The sequence below is a fragment of the Symphalangus syndactylus genome, chromosome 16, assembly GCF_028878055.3.
Source record: "Symphalangus syndactylus isolate Jambi chromosome 16, NHGRI_mSymSyn1-v2.1_pri, whole genome shotgun sequence".
In the NCBI taxonomy this organism is placed as follows: domain Eukaryota; kingdom Metazoa; phylum Chordata; class Mammalia; order Primates; family Hylobatidae; genus Symphalangus; species Symphalangus syndactylus.
The window spans coordinates 65,635,138-65,653,943 of NC_072438.2; the positions used below are offsets into that span (position 1 = coordinate 65,635,138).

Below are 18,806 nucleotides of genomic sequence, written 5' to 3' on the forward strand. Positions count from 1 at the left end.
AACGTGCTGGGATTACAGGCGTGAGCCACCGTGCCCAGCCGAAATTCACGTTCTTGCTCCATAGTTTGCAAGCAAATACCAGATGTGCTGTTCAGTTTTCTGAGCCTAACTTTTTTATTTGTGAAAAGGGATAAAATTTTGTGTATCTTACAAGGTCATTATGAGTATTAAGTGAGAAAATTATTTGTTTACAGACCCCAGCATAGTGTCTGGCAAATGCTTAAGTGAAAACTCTAAGACATGGACATTTGTGTTATTTGTAGTTTCTTGCTATTATATACAGTGATTTTATGTATAGTCTTGTATATGAATCCTGCTGCTTATATGTAAGTTTCTCTGCATTATATAATTTAGTGTGGAATTACTGGTTATATGCTGCGTGTGTGTGTGTGTATATATATATATGTATGGGGAGAGAGAAAGATTATCCATCTATATGTCTTTATTCTCACAGTGATAATATATAGGAATTGCTGTTGATTCATACTTTTGTCAACACTTGGGATTACAGACTTATTAAAAATATTTCATTATGAAAAATTTCAAACATACACATAATTCGAGAAAAAAGTAGAATGAACCCTCATGTATTCTTTACCTTCAACCATTATAAACATATGGGACAATCTTATTTCATTTGTATATTCTCCCACTTCCCTCGTGGATCATTTTGAAGGAAATCCAAGGTATCATATTATTTCATTGCAGATCATCAGTATGTATTTCTAAGGGATAAGGAATTTTAAAATATATAACCACAATGGTATTAACACAACTGAGTAAATTAACAGTAAGTTCTTTGTAGGTCAGGCGCGGTGGCTCACTCCTGTAATCCAGCACTTTGGGAGGCCGAGGTGGGTGGATTGCCTGAGCTCAGGAGTTTAAGACCAGCCTTGGCAACGCGGTGAAACCTTGTCCCTACAAAAATACAAAAAATTAGCTGGGCGTGGCAGTGTGCACCTGTAGTCCCAGCAACTTGGGAGGTTGAGGCAGGAGAATTGCTTGAACCCTGGAGGTGGAGGTTACAGTGAGCCGAGATTGCGCCACTGCACTCCAGCCTGGGAGACAGACACTTCGTCTCAAAAAAAAAAAAAGGAAAAAACCAAAGAAAAAGCAGTAAGTTCTTTGTATTATCTAATATTCAGTCAGTGCTCAAATTTTCCTGATTGTTTTGCAGATACTTGGAGTACTTTGAGCAATAATTCATAGAAGGTCAACATACTTTGTATATATATTTATTTATATATGTAAAAAAGCAAGTTGTTCATCTAGATCACCTTCCTTTTGAGTAATCTGTTTTTCTGTCTATATTAACAATTTCTTTCAAACATTTTGAATAAAATGTGTTTAGGTGGTTATTTATTCTGCCTTTGGATTCATTGGGCATCCTGATTCTAAGTATTTCAAGTCTTTGAGTAATTCCAGAAAAGTGTCAGTCCTTGTGTTTTTGAGTATTGCATTTCCCCCATTTTGTCTTGTTACCTCCTTTATGAACTCTCATTAAATGTATGTTAGACTTTCTCATTATCTTTCTTGGTTGTTAAACTTTTTTATGTGTTTCATCTCCTTTTTTTGAGAAGCCAAGTTCTGTATAGTATCTTCAGCTAGGTCTTTTGTTCATTAATTCTTCTGCTAGCAGTGTTTATGCTGTTCATCCCTTCCATTGAGTTATTTCAGTTATGATATTTTTATTTCAAGAAGTTCTACCTGGACTGCCTTCCGTCCCTCCCTCCTGCCTTTCCTATTCTGTCATGGATCTTTTTGATAACTTTTTTTTTAATGTTCTCTTGAGTGTTCTTTTTACTTCTTTTTTTCCCTTAAGCCAGAGGTTTGCAAATTATGGCTTGCAAATCTGGCTTGCTACTGCATATGTAAGTAACATTTTATTGGCACATGGCTATGCTTATTTGTTTTAACTTTTATCTGTGGCTGCTTTGGTGCCATAGTTGTGGAGTTAAGTAGTTGAAACAGAGACTGTATGACCTTTAAAGCCTAAAGTGTTTACTGTGTGACTCTGTGGACAAGTTTGCCAGCTCCCCTGTTTTAGATACATAAAACATAATTATTATTTCATTGACTAATTCTGATTTTTAGTCTTTTATATCTTTTTTTCTTGTTTCTGTTTATAATGGCTTATTTTGCTGTTTACTTGTGTGTTCATGGTTTTTGGTTGTGCCCTGTATTTGTTAGGTTACCCAGGCTAAGGATGGTTATCTGGTTGGATGGATGAGTTAGTGGGGAGTGATTGATGGTTGGGTTTGCTTCTGCCTGCTGCCTGGGAGCATTGTAGACCAAGGGCTACTTTAAATTCAGATTCTCACCTTGGTGTTTTTTTCCCTTAACCATGCAAGAGTACATTTATATTCCAAAGTCACATGTGGTGGCTTCAGAGTCTCAGCAGAGTCTCTTTTGTTTGTTTTGTTTACAGTGTTACCCAGAGCTGCTTTTCTTTGCTGTTTACCTCTGTTGGATGCTCTTTTAATTCACCTTTTTTCTTAGGATGTAGACTTTTCTAAGGTCTAACTTTATGCGTAATGGATTCCTTGTCTTGCATTGACTCAAAGATTAGCCTACAGTCCTCATGGCCTGCTCTTAAGCTTTGGGAATAGGATTTCATGTGAGTTCTCTAAAGCAGAGCTTCTGAAATTTAATGCTTTGTTGGAGATCCCAGACACCATCCTTAGATTCAGTGATTCACTAGAACTCATTATGGCAAAAAAGATATGACACAAAATCAGCAAAGGGAAAAGATACATGGGGCAAAGTCTGGGAGAAACCAGCACAAGCATCTAGAATCTTCCCAGCAGAGTCACACAGGACATGCTAGTTCCCTCCAGTTAGGAATTGTGACAACCCATGAAAAACCAGGGAATCTCATTAGAGACTCAGTGCCCAGGGTTTTTATTTGAGGGATTGCCAAGTAGGTAGCCTCTACCTGGCAGATAACAAAATTCCAGACTTACAGAAGAAAAGCAAGTATTTCATATAAAACATATTGTTTGTATAAACAATTTAGGTCCAGTGAGCCACCTTACCAGTTTGGAGAATCTCCCAAAATTTAAGTTCCTGTATGCCAGCTGAGGGTCAACCTTGTAAGCAGACCTTTTTAAAGATAAGCAGTTAGGCCTGCTAGGTTAACTTTTTTTCTGCACAAATATACAGTTGGACCACCTGGGGGTTTTGTCATAATGAAGAGTCCGGTTCAGTAGGCCTGGAAGGGCTCAAGATTTTGCACTTACGACATGCTCACAGGTGGTACCCATGTTGATTGTCCACAGCTACACTTTGGTAGCCAGGTGGTTGTTCTTAGGGCCAGAAGACCTTCTTTTCATTAATGTTTTTATCCTAAATGACCAAAGTCTTTTATTCTGAATTAGTGGGAAAATTCTTCGTTGTGGTTAAATTCTTTGTGTTGACAAACTATTTCTGGGGCAATATGGTTTACTTTTTGTTAAACTTTTTCCAACTTAAGATCTAAATTTATACTTCACTACATATTTTGTGTCTTGGAAGAATGGAAAAAGTAACAGTTTCAATAACTTAGTTGTAGAAAAGAGTGTAACTTTTTCACTTTGGTAGTATTAATTGTACAGGTCCATAGTCTCTTCTCCACAACTTTGAAAACCTAAAAACTCTGAGAATGAAAGCTTTTTCCATAAATAACCTGACCTGTTAAAACTGGCCTGACCTAAACTCATTTCATATAGCAAAGCCTGACTGGAATTTGACTTCTTAATATTTGTCTCAGTGTGTCTAGTCATATGTTTTTCCTAAAAGAAATAATAGTTTTTGAATAGGTAATGTTATACAAAACACTGATTCTGTATAAAAACAGGATACCATTATAATGTCTATGTAAGAGGTTAGTAAAATACATGAACTAAAGCAGGGGTTCCCAAACCCCTGGCTGTGCACCGGTACCAGTCCATGGCCTGTTAGGAACGAGGCCACACAGCAGGAGGTGAGCAGCGGTCAAGCATACATTACCCCCTGCTCTGCCTTCTGTCAGATCAGTGGCTGCATTAGATTCTCATAGGAGCATGAACTCTATTGTGAACTGCACATGCGAGGGATCTAGGTTGTGCCCTCCTTATGAGAATCTAATGCCTGATGATCTGAGGTGGAACAATTTCATCTGAAACCATCCCCCCCCACTTGACCCTGTCCATTGAAAAACTGTCTTCCACAGAACCGGTCCCTGGGCCAAAAAGGTTGGGGACTACTGTTCTAAAGTGTCTCAGTGATACTTGATGATTACCTGGATATGAGTAGATTCCATGGAGTCCAGAATTTCCAATAGTAATATTATTTGAAGATGGAAATTTTTTTAAGTTTTTTTTAAGATGAATTAATTTGATTACAGGACATGCTAAATTTGAGGTGGACACACCACAAAACATACAGACTGAGGTGTGTTGCTTTTAATCATAGATAAATTTTAGAACTGAACTTCTGAGGCATTATTGACTTAAAGGGTAAAATTGAATTTGTAAGAGTTTATGGAGACAGTGAAAAGAGAAACCTGAGGAAAAGGATATAGTACTTTAGGTAATTTTTCTTGTCTTTGTTGTTGTTTACATTTAAAACATTTTTTTTTTCCTGGCAACCTTCATTTAACTCAAAGCTTTAGGTAATGTTAAACGATATGGAACAGGAGGAGGGAATACAAATCTTTAAACCAAGACATAAGGAGCAGTGAAGGATAGGTATGAAAAGGACTGAGACAGTGTAGTTGCAGAAACCACGGGAAATATGGTGGATTTGGTTAGCATGGGTCATTAGTGTGATGGAAAAGTCAAAAAGTTTGAAAAACTGAGAGAAAAACTTTGAATTAGGCAAATGGTAAGCTTGAGGAGGACAGCTTAATTTGAATGATGGCCTTAAACACCAGGTTGATGAAGTTTAGGAGATGATGAGGTAAGAATAAATTCAGTTGCATCTCAGACTTGGCAAAAAAAAAAGAAGTAATATTTCAAAGATAGGAAACAATGGACAAAGCATTTATTCTTCTTCTTCTTTTTTTTTTTTTTAATTTTGTTTTTAGAGACAGGGTCTTGTTCTGTTACCCAGACTGGAGTGCATAGTTCACTGTAGCTTCAACCACCTGGGCTCAAGTGATCTTCCCACCTCAGCCTCCTGAGTAGCTGGGATGACAGGCGCATGCCACCATGCCCAGCTGTTTTTGTTTTTTTTCCCTTAATTTTTGTAGAGACAGGAGTCTTACAGTGCTCTTATGCTGGTCTTGAACTCCTGGCCTCAAGAAATCCTCCCATCTTGTCCTCCCAGAGTTTTGGGATTACGTGCATGAGCCTCTGCACCTGGCCAGCATTTATTTATTTGTTTATTTATTTATTTTTAAAGACAGAGCTAGTGAAAGAGACTGAAGATCCATGGAGAATAGTGAATAACTAATGATGAAAATACTGGAATAAGATAAGATGTGGAATCAATACAAATGTAAAGATTAGAAAATAATACGGTAACAACATATTTTTCAGGTTGCTAATCCATACTCAAATCTAGTGTCCTACAGCCAAGGTGTATTTATACCTTTGCTCTCCCTTGTTAGTTTCTAAGAAGGTAAGCCCTTTTAACTACTACCTTCATAGAAGCCACGTGTCTGACAAATGATCTAACTATAGGCATGTTTCATAGAGAAAAGCAGAAGCATGAAAGTAGCTGTACATGAAAATATACAACTGACTTCTAAATAATTCTAATAGACTGGATATATATAAAAATTAATGTCCCAGCCTTTAGGCACAGCTGTTCCATTCTTTCACAGAGTTCATTTACATAGTGAATTGTTTCAAAGACAAACTGATCTTTTTTTTTTCTCTTATAAAAAGGATTCCTAATTAGAGGACTGTGGAAGCCTAATGATTTTACAAGTATCTTTGTAAAATATAACAGACTAAGACATAGAAATTGTAGCAGAACAGGCAGTAATTGTAATGTTTAAGTAATAATTGCTTTTAGTTATTTTTACTGTCTTAGAAAAGGTTGTTCAAGTTGCAGACTGTATTTTTCAGTCTATAATAAAATTATTTCATATCTTGTTGCTCAGAGTTTTCCTGCTTTTCTGCAGGAAAATAACATTAAAATGTTATGAAAAACATTTATTTGAATGATAGTCATTTCTGTAGGCTGGTGATGACCTTTTGAATTCTTTGTATATACTCATATGTACTTTGTGTTTGCGTACAAAGTAAAAGTGCTTTGTGAATTTGGTTCAGTTGTCTACCACAAATTATCTTTTAACAGGTGTTATGAGCCCAAGTACTCAATTCTAATTTTACTGTGGAAAAGGGAAAGAGATGAAGTCTAAGAAAGCACTTGATACGTTTTTTCCATTGAGCAGGTCTTATCCATTTTCTCCTTCAAACATCTGTGCCAGAAAATCTTTATAAATTCACTAATTATCTACCATGTAAAAATAGACAAGGATGAAATGATTAAAAGATTAGTTAAGGGGAATGGTTAGGCTTTAGTTCTTTATCTAGCAAGTGCAACCTGGCAATGTGATTTTTAGCACTGCATGGATATAATGCTTGAGAGGGTGGAATAGAAAAGGATCAGAATGTGGTTTTCTGAAGGTAGACAGCAGGCTTAAATTTTTGTTTGCCTTTTTCTTTTTGTTTTCCTATGCATTGCCATTTAAAAAATTTTGTATTTGACAAATTTGGGTAAATGCTGTTGCATTGTTAATTATATTTAAATAGGTTTGTTCTTACCTTAGAAAGTGAGATTCCTTTTCAAAGCAATAGAAATAAGTTTGGTTAGGGTTTTTGGAAAATTATATTATTTCATATCTTGTTGCTCAGAGTTTGGGAAGTAGATACATTTTGAAGCAGCATAGTCTCTTTTTATTCTTTTACGTATGTCCATATTATAACTAATCATAAGATAGTAAGTCCCTTGTCCATTCTTATATTTTAGAATTCACAGGTATGACCTAGAGACTTCTTCTGTTATAAATGCCAGATTGTTAAAAGTCAATTTAAGAAGCATAGTCTTGTTTACTATAAAAGGACAATAAACATCATCTTTGATATCTGGCAAAATAACAAAATTTTTTTTCATTCTTGCTTTTTAACTGTTTATTGAATAGAGAGACATGAATTTATTATACATGTTTAGCTCAATGAATCTTTGACAGATTGACTCCTGTGAAACCAGCACCCAGATCAAAACAGAGCTTGGTATATTTTAAACATTTTTAAATATTTTGGCTTTAATTGACACATAATACTTACATATTTATAGGGTACAGTATGATATTTTGATATGTGTATACATTGTGTAAAAGTCAAATCAGGGTATTTAGTATATCCATTAATGGATTAATCAGTTTTCTGTCGCTTATAAAAAAATACCTGAAATTGGGTAATTTGTAAGAAAAGGAATTCAGTTCTTACCGTTATGAAGGCTGAGAAGTCCAAGATTGAGGGGCTATCTGATGACACCTTCTTGCTGTCGTTGAAGAGTCCCAGGGTGGCACAGGTTATCACATGGCAAGGGGGCTGAGTGTGCTAATGTGCTAGCCTAAGTCGCTTCTCTTCTTATAAAGCCACCAGTTCCTCTCCTGTGATAACTCATTCATGAGGACAGAGCCTTCATGATCCAGTCACCTCTTCAAGGCCCCACCTCTCAATACAGCCATACTGGGGATGAAATTTCAACATGAGCTTTGGAGGGGACATTCAGACCATAGCAATCACCTCATATGTTTATCATTTCTTTGTGGTGAGAATGTTCAAAATCCTTGCTCCTAGTTATTTTGAAATATACAATACAATACTGTTAATCATAGTCACCCTACTGCACAAGAGAACACCAGAACTTATTCCTCCTAACTGTAACTTTGTATCCATTGACCAGTCTTTCTTTATTTCTGATCTGCCCTCCACTCTTCTACTCTGTACTTCTGAGATCAGCTTCTTTAGATTCCACATATGAGAGGTTGTGTGGTGTTTGTCTTTCTGTGCCTGGTTTATTTCACTTAAGATCATGTCCTCCCGGTTTGTCCATGTTGCTACAAATGATTTTATGTTTTAATGGCTGGGTAATATTCCATTGTGCATATGTACCACACTTTAAAAATTCATTTATCTGTTGAAGGACAATTAGGTTGCTTCTATATCTTGGCTATTATGAATAGTGCTGCAATAAATATGGTATCTCTTTGGTTTACTGATTCTCTTTGATATGCTGATTTCGTTTCCTTTGGCTATATTTATATACCTAGTAGTGGAATTGCTGGATCATCCATTTGGCAATTCTATTTTTAGTTTTTTGAGGCACCTCTATACTATTTTCTATAATGGCTGTACTTACTAATATACATTCTCACCAACAGTATATGAATTCCCCTTTTTCCACATTTGTTACTTTTTGTCTTTTTCTTTAGAGACAGGGTCTTGCTCTGTCACCCAGACTAGAGTACGGTGGTGTATTCATGGCTCCCTGCATTTTTTTGTCTTTTTGATAATAGCCTAATTTAGGTGAGATGAAACCAGAACCCAGATCAAGAAACAGAATTTGGTATATTTTAAAGTTTCTGTGTATTTATTACTGAATAGTAAGTTCATTTATTCAACAAATACTTTTTGAGTATGGTTACTGTTTGCCAACCATTGTTTTAGGTATTTGGATGACATCACATTGGTGAAATAAAGCAGAATTGTGGTATAGGGAGATAAACATCAAATAATTATACAATTAAGTGTATAATTGTAAACCGGTATGAACACTGAAGGTACACTGTCCTATGCAAGGCAGTACAACTACGTAGTCTGTATTGTATTATATATTCAGGAATAAAAGGTAGACTTTGGAGTCATACTTCTTAAGTTCAGATCTCATTGCCACATCTGGTACTAGTGTGACTTTTAGGCAAGTGAACTATGTCTCTAAGCCTCATTTATTAACATGGGGACAATAATAGTAGTACCTACCTTATATGGTTGATGTGGAGATTAAAAGAGATTATTCATGCAAAAATATTAGCACAATAGTATAGGTTCTCTGTGTGTATAGTGTTAGTAATTATTATTTTTGTGTCAGTGGTGTTGTTTTATATTGTAACATTTGAAGATGATAAGAATATTTCATAGAGTAGGTTCTAGTCTTAGATTTCAGATTAAATAACCCAAAGAGATATCAGAATCTAGTTGCATGACATTCTGGCAGCCTTTATAGCATGTTTCATATTTTAGTGTGCATAAGAATCACTGGGGTACTTCCTATAAATGCAGATTACTGTGGGCAACTTTCTAGGCACACTTGACCCTGGAATTGGTATTTCTATGGTAATCTACTTATTTTTTAAGAACATAGGCTTGAAAACTGATAGCCTGTAAATGTGGTTTAAAATCATTTTTGATTAAACATATTAAAATTTTTAAAAAATATTTTTTTATTTTTGAAACAGGGTCTTGCTCTGTCACCCAAACTGGAGTCCAGTGGCATGATCATAGCTCACTGCAGCCTTGAACTCCCAGGCTGTAGGGATCTGCCTCTGGAGTAGCCATGCCTGACTAATATAAGTGTTTTTGATGTAGGAACAAATAGCCAATTAACTTATAACATTGTAAGATTTGTTGTTATTTACTTTTGGTGCATAAGCTTACTACAGCTGGCAGAAAATTTCCCCCAAATCTGTACTTGCTCTAGGATTCCCTGTTAGTGAATAGAATCATACATCAGTTTACGCAATCCAGAAATCTGGATTCTGCCCTCTATCTTTTTTCCATCTCTAAGCCATTATTGAGTAAGTTTTCTGCTTAGAAAATTTTTTTAACTTCTACTTAAACTTGCCTTTCTCCTCCTCTGCAGTTCACTCTCCAAAGTTGTATTCCTAAAGCACAAAAAACTGATCATGCCATTCACTTGCACAAATGCCTTCCTTAATAATTATCCACTGCCCAAAGATATAAGATATGTTAACTTTTATCTTTCTAAGTTAACATATCTTAGAAAGCTGTTGGAATCTAGCTCCATTTTCATTTATTCTCATCAGCCTGTTTTCTGAAGATATAGAATTTCTTGCTATTCCTTGAGTTCATTGAGAAAAGTACCTTGTTTTTTCACATTTCCATGTTAATGTGCATATTGCTCTTCACATTTTATATGCCTACAAGATGTATTGCTTATTGTCAAGAATAAACTCGTGTTAAGCATCTCCAAGTAACATTTGTGTCACTTACTGTCTTGCTCAGTATTTCTTTTAACCACTGTTTATTAACAACCCACCATGTGCCTGGCATTGTGCCAGAGGCCAGGATGCATCTGTAAACAGACAGGTTTCCTATTCTCACTTGTCTTATACTCTAGTGAAATCTCTGTCAATCACTCTCCTTTTATTTTATTTGCATGGTATTTACTACCTACCTGTCTGTTATATTACTATTAGATATTTATGTCCCTCTTTTTTCCCATTTAATTTTGATCTCCAGTAATGACATCATATATTTATTAATGTTCCTCTCCTAGCAGTTATCACAGTATATGGCAGATGAGGAGCATTGAAATTTATAACTGAATAAAACATAGAAATTGAAATACCTGCGAAGATATACAGAGCTATTCCTAGGTCAGATCATAACTGTCTTTTATAGTATAGATTTATTTTTAAAAATTAAGTAATAAAATTATTAAATACAATCTATGGGAAAACCTGTTTTCCACTCTATTGGTAGTGTTAACAACTTTTTTGAAAAAGAACCTTGGAAGGACCATTGTTTAAAATTTAATTTTAAAATATTTTAAGTTGTTTATATTATAAAACTTATATTCTAAGTAAATGAATAAAAATAGTAATTATAGCTTCTAATTATTAAAATTATACAACTTTTTAAAATTTTATTACTATACTTTTAAGTTTTAGGGTACATGTGCACAACGTGCAGGTTTGTTACATATGTATACATGTGCCATGTTGGTGTGCTGAACTCATTAACTCGTCATTTAGCATTAGGTGTATCTCCTAATGCTATCCCTCCCCCCTCCCCCTACCCCTCAACAGTCCCCAGTGTGTGATGTTCCCCTTCCTGTGACCACGTGTTCTTATTGTTCAGTTCCCACCTGTGAGTGAGAACATGTGGTGTTTGGTTTTTTGTCCTTGCAATAGTTTGCTGAGAATGATGGTTTCCAGTTTCATCCATGTCCCTACAAAGGACATGAACTTATCATTTTTTATGGCTGCATAGTATTCCATGGCATATATGTGCCACATTTTCTTAATCCAGTCTATCATTGTTGGACATTTGGGTTGCTTCCAAGTCTTTGCTATTGTGAATAGTGCTGCAATAAACATACGTGTGCATGTGTCTTTATAGCAGCATGATTTATAGTCCTTTGGGTATATACCCAGTAATGGGATGGCTGGGTCAAATGGTATTTCTAGTTCTAGATCCTGAGGAATCGCCACACTGACTTCCACAATGGTGAACTAGTTTACAGTCCCACCAACAGTGTAAAAGTGTTCCTATTTCTCCACATCCTCTCCAGCACCTGTTGTTTCCTGACTTTATAATGATCGCCATTCTAACTGGTGTGAGATGGTATCTCATTGTGGTTTTGATTTGCATTTCTCTGATGGCCAGTGATGATGAGCATTTTTTCATGTGTTTTTTGGCTGCATAAATGTCTTCTTTTGAGAAGGGTCTGTTCATATCCTTTGCCCACTTGTTGATGGGGTTGTTTGTTTTTTTCTTGTAAATTTGTTTGAGTTCATTATGGATTCTGGATATTAGCCCTTTGTCAGATGAGTAGATTGCAAAACTTTTCTCCCATTCTGTAGGTTGCCTGTTCACTCTGATGGTAGTTTCTTTTGCTGTGCAGAAGCTCTTTAGTTTAATGAGATCCCATTTGTCAATTTTGGCTTTTGTTGCCATTACTTTTGGTGTTTTAGGCCTGAAGTCCTTGCCCGTGCCTATGTCCTGTATGGTATCACCTAGGTTTTCTTCTAAGGTTTTTATCGTTTTAGGTCTAACATGTAAGTCTTTAATCCATCTTGAATTAATTTTTGTGTAAGGTGTAAGGAAGGGATCCAGTTTCAGCTTTCTACATATGGCTAGCCAGTTTTCCCAGCACCATTTATTAAATAGGGAATCATTTCCCCATTTCTTGTTTTTGTCAGGTTTGTCAAAGATCAGATGGTTGTAGATGTGTGGTATTATTTCTGAGGGCTCTGTTCTGTTCCATTGGTCTATATCTCTGTTTTGGTACCAGTACCATGCTGTTTTGGTTACTGTAGCCTTGTAGTATAGTTTGAAGTCAGGTAGCGTGATGCCTCCAGCTTTGTTCTTTTGGCTTAGGATTGACTTGGCAATGCGGGCTCTTTTTTGGTTCCATATGAACTTTAGTTTTTTCCAATTCTGTGAAGAAAGTCATTGGTAGCTTGATGGGGATGGCATTGAATCTATAAATTACCTTGGCGGTATGGCCATTTTCATGATATTGATTCTTCCTACCCGTGAGCATAGAATGTTCTTCCATTTGTTTGTAACTTCTTTTATTTCATTGAGCAGTGGTTTGTAGTTCTCCTTGAAGAGGTCCTTCACATCCTTTGTAAGTTGGATTCCTAGGTATTTTATTCTCTTTGAAGCAATTGTAAATGGTAGTTCACTCATGATTTGGCTCTCTGTTTGTCTATTATTGGTGTATAAGAATGCTTGTGATTTTTGCACACTGATTTTGCATCCTGAGACTTTGGTGAAGTTGCTTATCAGCTTAAGGAGATTTGGGGCAGAGATGATGGGGTTTTCTAGATATACAATCATGTCATCTGCAAACAGGGACAATTGACTTCCTCTTTTCCTAATTGAATACCCTTTATTTCCTTCTCCTGCCTAATTGCCCTGGCCAGAACTTCCAAAACTATGTTGAATAGGAATGGTGAGAGAGGGCATTCCTGTCTTGGGCCAGTTTTCGGAGGGAATGCTTCCAGTTTTTGTCCATTCAGTATGATGTTGGCTATGGGTTTATCATAGCTCTTATTTTGAGATACGTCCCATCAATACCTAATTTATTGAGAGTTTTTAGCATGAAGGATTGTTGAATTTTGTCAAAGGCCTTTTCTGCATCTATTGAGATAATCATGTGGTTTTTGTCTTTGATTCTGTTTATATGCTGGATTACATTTATTGAGTTGTGTATGTTGAACCAGCCTTGCATCCCAGGGATGAAGCCCACTTGATCATGGTGGATAAGCTTTTTGATGTGCTGCTGGATTCGGTTTGCCAGTATTTTATTGAGGATTTTTGCATCAATGTTCATCAAGGATATTGGTCTAAAATTCTCTTTTTTGGTTGTGTCTCTGCCAGGCTTTGGTATCAGGATGATGCTGGCTTCATAAAATGAGTTAGGGAGAATTCCCTCTTTTTCTGTTGATTGGAATAGTTTCAGAAGGAATGGTACCACCTCCGCCTTGTACCTCTGGTAGAATTCGGCTGTGAATCCACCTGGTCCTGGACTTTTTTTGGTTGGTAAGCTATTAATTACTGCCTCAATTTCAGAGCCTGTTATTGGTCTGTTCAGAGAATCAACTTCTTCCTGGTTTAGTCTTGGGAGGGTGTATGTGTTGAGGAATTTATCCATTTCTTCTAGATTTTCTAGTTTATTTGCATAGAGGTGTTTACAGTATTATCTGATGGTAGTTTGTATTTCTGTGGGATCAGTGGTGATACCCCCTTTGTCATTTTTTATTGTGTCTATTTGATTCTTTTCTCTTTTCTTCTTTATTAGTCTTGCTAGTGGTCTGTCAATTTTGTTGATCTTTTCAAAAAACCATCTCCTGGATTCATTGATTTTTTGAAGGGTTTTTTGTGTCTCTATTTCCTTCAGTTCTGCTCTGATCTTAGTTATTTCTTGCCTTCTGCTAACTTTTGAATGTGTTTGCTCTTGCTTCTCTAGTTCTTTTAATTGTGATGTTAGGCTGTCAATTTTAGATCTTTCTTGCTTTCTCTTGTGCTCACTTAGTGCTATAAATTTCCCTCTACACACTGCTTTGAATGTGTCCCAGAGATTCTGGTATGTTGTGTCTTCGTTTTCTTTGGTTTCAAGGAACGTCTTTATTTCTGCCTTCATTTCGTTATGTACCAGGAGCAGGTTGTTCAGTTTCCATGTAGTTGAGCGGTTTTGAGTGAGTTTCTTAATCCTGAGTTCTAGTTTGATTGCACTGTGGTCTGAGAAACACTTGGTTATAATTTCTGTTCTTTTACATTTGCTAAGGAGTGCTTTACTTCCAACTATGTGGTCAGTTTTGGAATAGGTGTGGTGTGGTGCTGAAAAGAATGTATATTCTGTTGATTTGGGGTGGAGAGTTCTGTAGATGTCTATTAGGTCCACTTGGTGCAGAGCTGAGTTCATTTCCTGGATATCCTTGTTAACTTTCTGTCTCGTTGATCTGTCTAATGTTGACAGTGGGGTGTTAAAGTCTCCCATTATTATTGTGTGGGAGTCTAAGTCTCTTTGTAGATCACTCAGGACTTGCTTTATGAATCTGGCTGCTCCTGTATTGGGTGCATGTATATTTAGGATAGTTAGCTCTTCTTGTTGAATTGATCCCTTTACCATTATGTAATGGCCTTCTTTGTCTCTTTTGATCTTTGTTGGTTTAAAGTCTGTTTTATCAGAGACTAGGATTGCAACCCCTGCTTTTTTTTTGTTTTCCATTTGCTTGGTAGATCTTCCTCCATCCCTTTATTTTGAGCTTATGTGTTGTCTCTGCATGTGAGATGGGTCTCCTGAATACAGCACACTGATGGGTCTTGACTCTTTATCCAATTTGCCAGTCTGTGTCTTAATTGGAGCATTTAGCCCATTTACATTTAAAGTTAATATTGTTATGTGTGAATGTGATCCTGTCATTATGATATTAGCTGGTTGTTTTGCTCGTTAGTTGATGTGGCTTCTTCCTAGCCTTGATGGTCTTTACAATTTGCCATGTTTTTGCAGTGGCTGGTACCGGTTGTTCCTTTCCGTGTTTAGTGCTTCCTTCAGGAGCTCTTTTAGGGCAGGCCTGGTGGTGACAAAATCTCTCAGCCTTTGCTTGTCTGTAAAGTATTTTATTTCTCCTTCACTTATGAAGCTTAGTTTGGCTGGATATGAAATTCTGGGTTGAAAATTCTTTTCCTTAAGAATGTTGAATATTGGTCCCCACTCTCTTCTGGCTTGTAGAGTTTCTGCCGAGAGATCAGCTGTTAGTCTGATGGGCTTCCCTTTGTGGGCAACGTGACCTTTCTCTCTGGCTGCCCTTAACATTTTTTCCTTCATTTCAACTTTGGTGAATCTGACAATTACCTGTCTTGGAGTTGCCCTTCTCAAGGAGTATCTTTGTGGCATTCTCTGTATTTCCTGAATGTGAATGTTGGCCTGCCTTGCTAGATTGGGGAAGTTCTCCTAGATAATATCCTGCAGAGTGTTTTCCAACTTGGTTCCATTCTCCCCATCACTTTCAGGCACACCAATCAGACGTAGATTTGGTCTTTTCATATATTCCCATATTTCTTGGAGGCTTTGTTCATTTCTTCTTATTCTTTTTTCTCTAAACTTCTCTTCTTGCTTCATTTCATTCATTTGATCTTCCGTCACTGATACCCTTTCTTCCAGTTGATCGAATCGGCTACTGATGCTTGTGCATTCATCATGTAGTTCTCGTGCCATGGTTTTCAGCTCCATCAGGTCCTTTAAGGACTTCTCTGCATCGATTATTCTAGTTAGGCATTCGTCTAATCTTTTTTCAAAGTTTTTAACTTCTTTGCCATGGGTTCGAACTTCCTCCTTTAGCTCGGAGTAGTTTGATCGTCTGAAGCCTTCTTCTCTCAACTCGTCAAAGTCATTCTCCGTCCAGCTTTGTTCCATTGCTGGTGAGGAGTTGCATTCGTTTGGAGGAGGAGAGGTGCTCTGATTTTTAGAGTTTTCGGTTTTTCTGCTCTGTTTTTTTCCTATCTTTGTGGTTTTATCTACCTTAGGTCTTTGATGACGGTGACGTACAGATGGGTTTTTGGTGTGGATGTCCTTTCTGTTTGTTAGTTTTCCTTCTAACAGTCAGGACCCTCAGTTGCAGATCTGTTGGAGTTCGCTGGAGGTCCATTCCAGACCCTGTTTGCCTGGGTATCAGCAGTGGTGGCTGCAGAACAGCAGATATTGGTGAACTGCAAATGCTGCTGCCTGATCGTTCCTCTGGAAGTTTTGTCTCAGAGGAGTACCTGGCTGTGTGAGGTGTCAGTCTGCCCCTCCTGGGGGGTGCCTCCCAGTTAGGCTACTTGGGGATCAGGGACCCACTTGAGGAGGCATTCTGCCGTTCTCAGATATCAAGCTGCATGCTGGGAGGACCACTACTCTCTTCAAAGCTGTCAGACAGGGACATTTAAGTCTGCAGAGGTTACTGCTGCCTTTTATTTGTCTGTGCCTTGCCCCCCAGAGGTGGAGCCTACAGAGGCAGGCAGGCAGGCCTCCGTGAGCTGTGGTGGGCGCCACCCAGTTCGAGCTTCCTGGCCACTTTGTTTACCTACTCAAGCCTCAGCAATGGGAGGCACCCCTCCTCCAGCCTCGCTGCTGCCTTGCAGTTTGATCTCAGACTGCTGTGCTTGTAATGAGTGAGGCTCCGTGGGCGTAGGACCCTCCGAGTCAGGTGTGGGATATAATCTCCTGGTGTGCTGTTTGTTAAGCCCATTGGAAAAGCTCAGTATTAGGGTGGGAGTGACCTGATTTTCCCGGTGCCGTCTGTCACCCCTTTCTTTGACTAGGAAAGTGAATTCCCTGACCCCTTGTGCTTCCTGGGTGAGGCGATGCCTTACCCTGCTTCAGCTCACGCACGGTGCACTGCACCCACTGTTCTGCACCCACTGTCTGGCACTCCCCAGTGAGATTAACCCAGTACCTCAGTTGGAAATTCAGAAATCACCCGTCTTCTGCGTCGCTTACGCTGGGAGCTGTAGACTGGAGCTGTTCCTATTTGGCTGTCTTGGCTCCACCCCCAAAATTATACAACTTTTAATAGATGCTCTGTTCAAATGAATTATTAACTATATCTAGCTCACTTTCTGTTAGTGTTCTATACCTAGATCCTCATCTATATTTGATAGTTACAGTATATAATAATTTGCTGATAATAAACCAATTAAAGACATGGTTTTTGTTAATAGAATTTTAAGACAGTCACAGGAGTGGCCTGGTAGATGTCACTTGTTTAATTTATCCACAGGTACAGAATGATAAACTGCCAGCAAGGACTTTTTTTTCTTCCATTAATTATAACCTTTTCTCCTTGAAATCATTCAAAGTGAGCAATTCTTTGGAATTAAAGAAAGGAAGATGTTTTTGTGTACACAGAAAGAGGAAAGTATAAAACGAAGTAAGTTTATAATTCAAAATTGAAGGGGGAGGAAAATAGATCTGAATCCCGGAGTCCTTGAGAAGAAAAATTTAATTATTGTTAAAAACATGTAGTTATTTGTTTTTCAGCCTTTAGTTTCGGGGGTACATGTGCAGGTTTGTTACATGGTTAAGTTGCATGTTGCTGAGGTTCAGTGTACAAATGATCCCATTACCCAGGTAGTGTGCATGGTACCCAGTAAGTTGTTTTTCAGCGCTCACTCCTCTTTCCTCCTTCCCTGACTACTAGTCCCCAGTGTCTCTTTTTCCCATCTTTAGGGAAGAGAATTTTAATATGTTACAAATCAGCAGAAATTGCCATAACTCTTTCTGCCATCATTATTATAAAAGTAGGACACTGGTGAGCCAGGGGCAGTGGTTCATGCCTGTAATCCCAGCACTTTGGGAGGTCAAGACGGGTGGATCAGGAGGTCAGAAGTTCGAGACTAGCCTGACCAACATGGTGAAACCCTGTCTCTACTAAAAATACAAAAATTAGCCAGGCATGGTGGCACATACCTGTAATCTCAACTACTCAGGAGGCTGAAGCAGGAGAATCGCTTGAACCCGGGAGGCAGAGGTTGCAGTGAGCTGAGATCCCACCATTGTACTCCAGCACTCCAGCCTGGGCAACAGAGCAAGAGTCTGTTCCAAAAAAAAAAAGAGTAGGACCCTGGTACAAGAAGCCAACAACACAATTCTAGTCTCTGGGAGAAGGAGATAATGGAGCAGATGTAGTCCTAAGAAAAACAGACACTGCAGTTGAAGTTTACACTTAAGGCGATCATATTATTTATAGTTGTTATTTATAATACAACCTGGGATACTTTGGGAAGTGAAAATAGATGATATTAATAATTACAGGGGTATACTAACTGTAAATTGGAACCCTGACAAATCAGATATATGTGTTATATGTGCTATAATATTAGTATGAAGAATGTATCATAAGAGTATAGAGAAGGGGGCTTGTAGGTTAGGAAAAACCTTTACTAATCTAGTCTGAGCTAGACTTCTAAAGAATGAGAAAGTTGTTCCCCAAGTTGGGTTGAGAAACAAACGGCATGCCAGGTTAAAGGGACCTAGTGCCATCTTGCTGTCCATGTTGCTCTGTCTCTATCCGTATCATTGCCTCTCAAGAAGTGCTTCGTGGTTTGTCGTTTTTCTGAAACAGCTATGAAGCATTCAGTTGGTTAATTGCACTTCAGTTTTCCTACCTAGGCATTGGTTCTTCTGGCAGTTTCTGCTCATGAACCTCTTTTCTAATGTGTGACTCCCTGTATTCTCGTGTCTATCTTTATGATCTTGGGGGTAGTGGCTTGCCCTGTGTCCTCACTTCTCTTACAAATTCAAGAAGAGTTGTTGATTTTTCAGTTTGTTCAGATTTTTACTTGTTGTTAGAATGATGTGATGACTTCCAGGCT

General features: G+C 37.8%; 1 protein-coding gene across 6 annotated transcripts in view; it reads left to right on the top strand.

Annotated features, from left to right (window-relative positions):
- RICTOR (RPTOR independent companion of MTOR complex 2) overlaps positions 1–18,806 on the top strand; it is a 135,104-nt gene that overhangs the window by 22,367 nt on the left and 93,931 nt on the right. The gene's annotated exons all lie outside the window — the stretch shown is intronic.